This window comes from Protopterus annectens, chromosome 10.part0 (assembly GCF_019279795.1).
Source record: "Protopterus annectens isolate FY-2018-M chromosome 10.part0, PAN1.0, whole genome shotgun sequence".
NCBI classification, from domain to species: domain Eukaryota; kingdom Metazoa; phylum Chordata; order Ceratodontiformes; family Protopteridae; genus Protopterus; species Protopterus annectens.
This window is the reverse complement of record NC_056744.1, coordinates 117,936,480-117,947,036: the sequence shown is the minus strand read 5'-3', so window position 1 is coordinate 117,947,036 and position 10,557 is coordinate 117,936,480. Positions and strand designations below refer to the sequence as shown.

Sequence of the window (10,557 nt, the reverse complement as noted above, 5' to 3'; positions counted from 1 at the left end):
TAAGCTGGTGGGGTACTATCTATAATAAGAGTGCTTTATCAAGGTGCAAGTACTGTAGGAGTAAGTGCTAGGCTTACAGATAGAGAATAGTCTACTTGGGAATCAAGTAGAGATGAACCTTTCAGTTATAGGATACGCTGGTTAGATCAGCAGTACAGCTCAAGGAAGGTAGTTTTAAGGGAAAATTTGAAGAGTGTAATTTAGGTGGCCCGTTACCCTTATTTAACCGCCGCTGCTCTTGTGTGCAACAGTGGTAACTCCGTGCTAAATCGCGCAAACGCGCGTTTAGCGTGTTTTATATCAGGGGGCTGAAAAAAGCTAGGAAATGGCCCAAAACGACCAATAGACTACAAGTTACTGGCTGAAACCTCACCAAAACTGGACCAACAGGCAGCTCAATGCTTCCCACTCCCACTGGTAAGCAAGGGAACTTCCTACTTCCAAATTAGGCAAAGAATCAGTAACAGGAACTGCAAACAAAGTCCAGGGATCAGCAACTCTGAAACTGGATTACTCTAGCTCAGTAAGGCGGGAAAAACAAGAGATTTTTTTTTTTTTTTTTTTTTTTTTTTTTTTCAGAAACAGATACAGTAGACACTTTTATAAATGCTATAAATCGGCTATCACAGCCTACAGAAACAATTTGCAGCAATTACAGATTTTAAAAGTAACAAAATGAGAATTCAAGTGCAATAACAGAATAAATGCAGAAAAACAAATACAACGTATCAGCAAGCAGGCGAAATACAGTCGCTAGGTAATTAGAAGTGGAAAGCCACAAAAAATATACTTAAATCAGGTAAAGTCGCTTTTTTAGCTCTCTGAAGCCTGGATTACTCTGCTGGCCACCACGAGGATCTGTGCTGAGTCGGTACAAGCTGGAAAACGCGCATTTAGCGTGTTTTATATCAGGGGGCTGAAAAAAGCTGTTGCTTTACCGGGTTGGAGGATGTTGTTAACTGTGGCCCAGAATTTTTGTGGGTTGTTAATAAATTTTCTAAATTTTTTAGATCAGCTTAGTGTTCATTTATAAAATATATAAATGTAGGAAACTGCATTTACATGAATGTTAACATATTTGTTGCAGTCAAACATATGTTTTGAAAGCAAAATGTATGTACATATTTTACATAAGCAATAAAAGGAAAAAAAGGGATAGGGAGGCGAGAGGAAAAAAGGGATAGGGAGGCGAGATGGAGTTCGAGAGTAAGAGGGAGGTGGAGGAGAGGGAATTGGGGAGTAAGCCTGAGTATAGATTATGCAATGGTAAATAGGTAGGATATCATCTCCAAGTTAGTAAGACCCCAGCTGAGTATATGAAGGCTTGGATTACATTTAATAATTTTTTATATTTATTTGCTTATAGTACTGTTTCCCATTTGATGACTGGGTAAGTTGGCTGGTCAGCAGACCTTTTTCAGCCATAACCCAGGCCCCTTGGGACAAACACATAAAATTACAATAGTTGCAATATATTGCATTACTAAATAATCATGTTTTGCAAAAGTAGTTAAAATGCATGAAAGCCTTTTCAGTGTGTATAGAAGTGTTTGTTTGCTTACATAGATAGTTAAAGTATATATTCAGTAATACCAAAATAAGACATCCAAGAAAGCACTGGTTTGTAAGACATGCTGAGATTGTTTCCCTAACCATTGTCCAGAAAGAAAGTGCACGTGGCTTCATTTATTAGAGGAGTACTTTTAAGTTTAGACCTGATGTGACTGGTTCATGCAACATTTGTTTATTGATTGATTTAGCTGGGATGGGGTCCTGATCCATCCAGACCAGTTTCAGTTTCTGCCTGGGTGAGTAATATGTGAACAGTTTCTTAGAGTAGTAGGTTGCAGTGCAGGTCATGATAGTTTGCAGGAGTAATATACATAATAAGGGAAAGGCAGTCCATACAGCCTACCTCGACCTGGCAAAGGCCTTCGACACAATACCCCACTCAGGTATCATCGAAAATGAAGTCATGAGGTACTTTACTGTTTCATTATTGTCGACATAACCCTAAAATTAATGGAAGTAGTGAAACGGTCAAGAAGTTTATTACAGTTTCACTACTGCAGACATAACACTACAGGTATTCAGATAAATAGTAAGGGGCTGTACACTGAATTTGATATCCTTAAGGGCAGTCAGTGTTCAAACCTGTAAAAGGTTAGCCATGGTCTATAGAAATTTATATATTAAAATGATGTTAAGTCCTTGTAGTTTGAGTGATAAGGATGGGGGTGGAGGTGAGGGTGTCTTGGAGCGATTGCTTCTCCCAGTCTCACTGGCAGTATCAGTTGCCATTGTAGTGTCACTGCTGTCCCAGGTTACTTTTGCAAGATCTTAATCAGAAAGATGAAATTTTGTGGGAGAGACTCTCTTCATCTGTATCATACTCCAGTTATGCAGGCTGCAACTTGGGAGCATCTGCTCATACCTTTCAGTTGTTCAGAATTTCGCATAATCTTCAAACATTTGCTTGATATTTTTGGTCTATTACTCATAACATTTGTGTTTTGTTGGCAAATTAATTACAGACATTTGAGTTTCAGACTTCATATCCACAAAATGCTTACTGATAAAAAAAACTGGAACTCATAAACAGAGACATAGGGGACCTACAGACACTTGACCCCACCCAGTTCGGCTTTGTAAAGGGCAGATCCTGCCTTTTGAACCTGGTTGACTTTTTCGAAACAGTCACTAGAGCCATTGATGAGGGCAAAGCAGTCCATACAGCCTACCTGGACTTGGCTAAGGCCTTCGACACAATACCCCACTCAGTCATCATAGATAAGCTCAACAGCTTAAACGTAAACCCTTATGTCACTAGATGGGTTGCAAACTGGCTAAAGGACAGAACCCATAAAGTTAAAATCGCTGGAGCAATGTCAGACTCAAAGCCAGTCACAAGTGGTGTCCCACAGGGATCTGTCCTGGGACCCCTCTTGTTCGGCATTTATTTCTCAGATGTTAAAACAAACATGGGAGGGTTGTGGCTGACAAAGTTCGCAGATGACTGCAAACTAGGCGCCGTAGTCGATACACCAGTGGAGACACACATCCTACAAAAAGGCCTCACAGAAACGGACAACTGGTGCCAGAGTCACGGCCTTAAACTAAATACCAAAAAATGTATAGTCATCCCCTTTGGGAAAAACAAAGTACCCACAAATTATCACATAGACAGCAACCCACAGAGTACAGAAAAAGTAATCGGAGACCTAGGGACCCAAGTCGATAGCGACCTCTCATTTGACACCCACGTTGCCAAAGTGGTTAGAAAAACATTCTACCTTGCACACCTCATCATGAAGGGATTCACATCCAGATCCAAGGATGTCATTGTATCCCTATACTCCTCCCTCATCAGACCCATGATTGAGTACAATGCCCCATTTGGTATGTACCTCACCCGGCACTTGCAACAGCTGGAGAGACCACAAAAGTACCTCACCAAGAGGATCAAGGGTCTTCAACATATGTCTTATTCTGCCAGACTAAAGAAACTTCAGCTCTATTCAGTAGCATACCGCCTGCTCAGAGGTGATCTCTGCCTGACGTACAAGGCCATGTCCAATCAAGATCTGATGGACATGCTCCACCTCAAAAAAATTCAAATCCATCAGGACCACGAGAGCTAAAGACTTAAACCTCAGCACAAGTATGAATAGGACATGCTGGAGGGATAGATTCATAACCCAGAGACTTCCTATGCTTTCGAACAAGATCCCAGCTCATGTTAGGCAGAGCCCCTCACTGACTCTCCTCAAGAGAAATCTTGTGGATGGGAGATCGTAAGTTTACCCCAGGGGTCACATCTGTGTCACTGCTAGACAAGGGCCCAGTAAACTAATTCTGTTATATAAGGGGACCTTCATTGTGTCACTACTAGACAGAGGCACAGTATTCTAAATTTATTCTGTGCATTTTTGTACCATTTCATGGGGTGGCAAAAGCCACATCACTATGGCTAGGCTTACAAATGCCCCAGGGCAGATAGCCTAGTGCTAAACTATGAAACTGTTATTTTAGCAAAGTAGTTGCCCCCCTCCCCATTCATGACTTTTTTTAGCTAAGAAGTTGACAGGGACTGTTATTACTAATATGAGCGTACTTTTTGGACATAACCAAATGTTTTATTTAGATATTTGTTAACTGCCTTTGAGCAGTGTGGTCTGAGGACCCTGTTTACAGCCATGTCCTGGACCAGAGGTATAAGTCTGGACCTCCTAAATGAACAATATATAGGTTCATAGGTAGGTACTAGGCTATCTGCCCGAGGGCATTTATAAGCCTAGCCAGAGTGTGTTGGCTTTCGCTGCCCCATTGATTAATTAACTGATCCTCTGTCAAGCAGAGCCAGTGAAGCGATTTCAGCGGTGTATTTTCTGTTACCCGTCCACTCGTCAAGGTTTTTCTTGAAGAGTGTTAGTGAGGGGCTCTGCCTGATGTAACTCGAAATTTTGTTCCAAAGCATGGGGAGTCTATGTGACAGGAATCTATCCCTCCAGCATGTTCTATTTATTGTTGTGGTGAGGTTTAGCTCACTAGAACACGTGGCTCACAGTGCCTTGGATTTCTTTAGGTGAAGCATGTCCATCAATTCTGAGTTGGACATGGCTTTGTAAGTCAGGCAGAGATCACCTCTGAGTAAGCGATATGCCACTGAGTACAGCCAGCGTTTTTTCAGTCTGGCTGCATAGGACATATTTTTGAGGCCAGTAATCCTTTTGGTGAGGTAACCTCTTTATTTCTAGATGCGAACCCTTTAGTAATTGGATGGGCCACATAGGATTTCCTAACTACTTTGATTGCCAAAGGAGAGATTACTATCTACCTGGGTCCCCAGATCTCTTATTACCTCTTCTGTATTAAGAGGGCTGCCACCTTTGTGGTAATTCGTGGGTGTTGTTTTTCCCAAATGGGGATGACTATGCATTTTTTGGCATTTAACTTGAGGCCATGACTTTGACACCAGGTGTCTGTCTCAGTAAGGCCCTTTTGGAGGATGTCTGTGTCAGCCAGAGAGTCAGTTATGGCTCCCAGTTTGCAGTCATCGGCAATCTTGGTTAGCCAAAGTCCTTCCTGTGTTTGCCTGTACTTCTGAGAAGTATATGCCGAACAGTAGGGGTCCCAGGACCGAGCCTTGCAGGACACCACTTGTGACTGGTTTAGAATTGGACCTGGAGCCCGCTATTCTTACTCTGTGAGCTCTGTCTGTAAGCCATTTGGCAACCCATCTCGTGACGTAGGGGTTTATGTTCAGGTTGGTGAGGTTTTCTGTAATACCCGAGTGGAGAATGGTGTCAAGTCTTGGCAAGGTCAAGGTGGGCTGTGTGAACCACCTTTCCCTCGTCTGTGGCCTTGGTGACTGTCTCGAAGAAGTCAACCAGGTTTAGTAGGCATGATCTGCCCTTAACAAAGCCGGACTGGGTCGGGTCAAGTGTTTGGAGGTTCCCAATGTTTTTGTTAATGAGTTCCATGATGATGCAAGCCATAGCCTTGCAGGTCAGGCTTATGGGGCGATAGTTACAAGGGTCTGTTGTGGCCCCTCCTTTGTGGAGAGGAATAACTGTTGCTGTGCGCCATTCTATGGGCAACCTCAGCCTCTCCACAGGCCACGTGAACAGCGTGTTTAGGTGGGGGGTTAGTTCGTTCTGTAGTTCGTGCAAGACACAGCCTGGGACACCATCTGGTCCCATTGATGCTGTGTATTTGGCTTTTGAAAGGGCTGTTTTCACCTGTGCATCTGTGATTTTTGGGACACTACACTTTTCCGGTATTGTTGTTGGCCCTTTTGGAGGTGAGAGGGGGGTGAAGTTTGCACTGAATCTATCTGCCAGGATGTTGGCAATATCAGTAGGTTCAGTATATTTTGTGCTATTTTGCACTAGTTCAGTGCATATCTGCAAGTTCCCACTTAGATTCTTAACATAGCAAAGAAGGCTTTGTGGTTATCTTTTGAATCCTTGGCTATTTTTCTTTCGAAGTTAGTCTTGGATGATTTCATGAGGGACCTTTACTGATACTGATCAGGGATGTCTTTCCTCCTTGGGATTTGCTTTTTTCTTAACTAGTTTCCTTCTCTTGTATAGCCAGTTTATTGCAGGGGTCCACCAAAGTGTTTTCCTTCTCTCAGAGGAGTGAGTCTTGGTTTTGCTAGGGATGGCACGATCCATGCATCCTTGTAGGTGCTCATAGAGTGCATTTGTAAAGGTTTCTGCATCCTGGGCAGTGTTATCCTTTAGCGTGGGGGCTGTGAAACTTACCACCTCTGTCTTAAGTAAGGTGAAGTTTGCTTTAGAAAAGGTTTTTACTGTGGTTTCCTTAGATGGGGGTGGTGGTGGGGTGTGGACATCCAGAGTGATAAGTTTATGGTCTGATCTAACCAGTGACGTGTTGACCTCTGATGTGGAACACCTGTCGCCTATGTTGGTGATGACTAGGTCCAATATGTTTTCACCTCTGGTAGGGGAGTTTACCAGCTGATGGCGTTTGAGTTGATGAATTCCAGGAAGTATTGGGCCTGGGAATTTGTACTAGAGTAGTTTTACCAGTGAATGGTAGGGTAATTGAAATCGCCCAATATAAGGGTGTTTTGTAGGACCTTCATGTTTTCCAATGTCTCCAGAAAGGTGGAGCTGTGGTCTTGGGTCATGGAGGATGATCTTTAGCAGGTCACAATTTGCATTGCAGATTTGCCTGATGTTAGTTGCACATGGATGATCTCAGAGGTATCCTGCTGCGCCACTAACCTGGAGGTGTAGGTATCCTTGATGAATATGGATACACCCCCTCCTTTTGTGTTTCGATCCGTGTTCTGTGGCCGAAACGTGTAGTATGAGTCGTAGCCCAGTAGTGCTGGGATGCTCTCTGGAGCCTTGAACCAGGTTTCAGTTACTGCACAGATGTCGACGTTCTCCATACTGAGGAGTGCTTTTGAGTGTGTGCATTTTGAGATTTAAACTCCTGGCAATTGAGTAGCATAACCCTCAGTTTTTTGTTAATTGTGCTGTTTACAGAGGTGGGTTTGACTTTTGAGCCTTGCCTAAAAAAGGCACTATGGGGGCAGCAGGAGCCTTGGCCAGTATTCAAAAGCCTAGGGGTGACAGGTGCAAGCTGTGTCTTGCAAAGCGCTTGTCGAGCATGTCGTCCCAGGCTGACAGACACTGGATCCCCTTTGAATGACACCAGAAGCTTAGCCAGTTGTTGAAATTGATATTTTGTCTTTATACTGAGGGCAGGATGCTGCTCAGGGTCAGGGTCATACCAGCCTGGGCTGCATGATCAGAGAGCTATTCCATGTCTCTTTTCTTGTAGTCTAGGGAGGTACATCTCCGGTCATTCACACCAACATGAACAATGACAGTCATATTTGTACTTGTTCTGGAGTGACCTGATTGATTGTGTTATGTGGCGGATTCTGGCTCCCGACAGGCAGCTAACAGTAAACTTCTCCTTGTCCAGCTTAGTGAGTGGGACATCAGTTTGCCTGATTATGCAGTCACCTATTGCTAGTGTGTTAGGTATGTTATTTCACCTTAAGGGCTGTGATTGTGTGGCACACTGATTTTATGTGTTGTGTGGTTTGTGACGGGAAGTGCAGGTTGTTTGGGTGTCTGCTTTGGAGGCCTCTGATGCTTTTGCAGGCTTTTATTTAGAGCCCCCGAGTATGAATTTGTGTATTTATGTGCATTTTTTGCCAGTGCTGTTTTAGTAGGTCTCTGTGTGGCTGGAGGTGTGGTGCAACTGTTAGTCTTCTCCTCTTGACTGTCTGTTCCAGTCTTGGGTGTAGGCAGCTTAGCTTCCAGTTTGGCAGTATAATTGCATCTCTCGCATATGTTAGTGTTTTGTGGTAGGACGAGAGGGTTGTGTGTGTACATGAGGCAGTTGTAACATTGCCTTAGGATACCCAGATTCACCAGCTGGACTGGAGAGTGCACCTGAAGTTGCCCTTTGGTCATGCCTGAATAGTAGGGTGAGCTGCTTAGTCGCTTGGTTGGTGAGGAGTGAGTAAAGAGCCTTGTTCCTGCTGGGCAATCAGTGTCAGGGTATATTAGTGCTTGCTATTAGGTCTGAGCAAGTACTGGGCTGTGAGATGCTTTTTAAGTGCTTAGGTTGAGAGTTGGACTAGTTTCAAGGGAAAAACTGAAGAGGAGACATAATGGAGCCGGGAATAATTTAACTGTAGCTAACCGGCACTGCCCGGTGCGCAAAACCTTGCAAACGCGGTTTTTATAGCAGGGAAATGAAAGAGATAGAAATTAGACCAAAATGGCCAATAAACTACTAACTTCTGGGCTGGAACCACTCCTCCAGGGACAGATAGTTTGCTCAAAGCTCCCCTCTCTCACAGGTGAACAGAGAAACTTCCTTCTATCCAAGTAAGGTTTGGGCAACTCAGAAACTAGTATCACAGCCCTGAATTCAGCACTAGCCTGAAAACTGGACTATACTAGCTTAGAAAGGCGGGAAACAAGGAATTTTTTTTTTTTTTTTTTTTTTTATAGGTTCATACTAGGCTATCTGCCCTAGGGCATTTATAAGCCTAGCCAGAATGTGTTTGTCTTTCGCCACCCATTTTAAATTTATTTTGCTATGCCCTTTTTCGAGGTTAGTATACTGTGCCTCTGTCTAACAGTGACACAGAAGTGATACCCGGGGTAAACCTACGATCTCCCATCCACTCATCAATATTCCTCTTGAAGAGAGTCAATGAGGGACTCTGCCTAACCTGGACTGGGATTTTATTCCAGAGTGAAGGGAGCCTCTGGGTTATGAATCTGTCCCTCCAGCATGTCCTGTTTATTTCAGTGCTGAGGTTCAAATCTCTCGAGAGTGTAGCTTGATGGGATTTGGATTTTCTGAGGTGCAGCATGTCCATTAATTCCGGGTTGGACATGGCTTTATACGTCAGGCACAGATCGCCTCTGAACAGGCGGTATGCCACTGAGTAGAGCTGGAGTTTCTTTAACCGGGCAGCATATGGCATCTGTTTGAGCCCTTTGATCCTCTTGGTGAGGTACTTTTGGGTCTTTCCAGTTGCTGCAGGTGTCTGGTAAGGTACATCCCAAAAGGGGCATTGTACTCAATTATGGGCCTGATGGGGGATGAGTAAAGAGGCACGATGACCTCCCCTGATCTAGATGTGAATCCCGTCATGATTAGGTGGGCTATATAAGATGCTTTTCTAACCACTTTGGCCACGTGGTTGTCAAATGAGAGATTGCTATCAACTTGGGTCCCTAATTACTTTTTCTGTACTTGTTTGTTTTTTTTTTTTTTTGAAAAGATAAGGCAAAAACAGTAATAAATGCACTTTAAACAGCTTTAAACGACTACAAACTATCAAGAAAGGCTATCGCACTTCGATGTGTAGCCTACAACAGTTAAACAATTTATTTAAACAAAAAACTTTTTAAAAGTGCAGGCAGTCAAATAAGTATGATATGTGAAAAAAAAAACAAGCTTTTAAATCACAATAAATGCTGGAAAATCTGTGTTTAGGTGGAAAACAGTTAAGTACAGCAAGAAAGTACAGAAAACTGATATCTAATCACTCCAAAGTCTCTCTTCTAAGCTAGAAGGCTTGTATCAATTTAAGGCTTTTTAGTGCTACCCAGTAGGTTAGTTACAGGAAAGATGGGAAGCAGATGTGGTCTTATAAATCATAAAGTTGAAAGAGACGGACAAACTGTCCAGATGGTCAATAAACTACAATTTCTGGGCCAAGAACCTCTCCTGTCGTGGTAGACAGGCTACCTAGTGCTTACCACTCCCTCTAAGCTAGAAGGCTTTCTTCCAACACAGAAAGGCTTGGGGGGCTCAGAAGCTTACCAGCAGTCCTGGATACAGCAACTCTGTGTCTGGACTAGGCTAGTTACAGGAAAGGTGGGAAACAAATGCAAATGCGGCTTTTAACCAGAACATTGAAAGATATGGAAAAAAAATGCCCAAACGGCCAATATTTCTGGGCCAGGAACCACTCCTGCTGTGGTAGATAGGCTCCTTTAATGCTTACCACTCCCACTGATAAGCTAGAAGGCTTCCCTCCAACACAGAAAGGCTTGGGGGGCTCAGAACTTACAAAGAGTCCTGGATACAGCAAATCTGTACCTGGACTAGACTAGTAACAGGAAAGGCAGGAAGCAAGCGCAAACACAGACTTTTAAATCAGAAGGTTGAAAGAGATGGAAAAGCTTCCCAAGCAGCCAAAAAACTATAATTTCTGGGCCAGAAACCACTCCTCCTATGATAGATAGGTTACCTAGGGCTTACCATTCCCACTGATAAGCTAGAAGGCTTCTCTCCAACACAGAAGGGCTTGGGGGGGGCTCAGAAGCTTACCAACAGTCCTGGATACAGCAAATCTGAACCTGGACTACACTAGTTACAGGAAAGGCAGGGACCAAATGCAAAATGGGCTTTCTACCAAAAAGTAGAACGAGATGGAAAAACTGCCCAAATGGCCAATGAACTATGATTTAAGGGCCAAAACCCACTCTTCCCGTGATAGGTTACCTAGTGCTTACCACTCCCACTGATAAGCTAGAAGGC

At 43.5% G+C, this 10,557-nt stretch overlaps 1 protein-coding gene across 1 annotated transcript in view; it reads left to right on the top strand.

Annotated features, from left to right (window-relative positions):
- NOL11 (nucleolar protein 11) overlaps positions 1 to 10,557 on the top strand; it is a 1,613,635-nt gene that overhangs the window by 859,837 nt on the left and 743,241 nt on the right. The window lies entirely within an intron of this gene.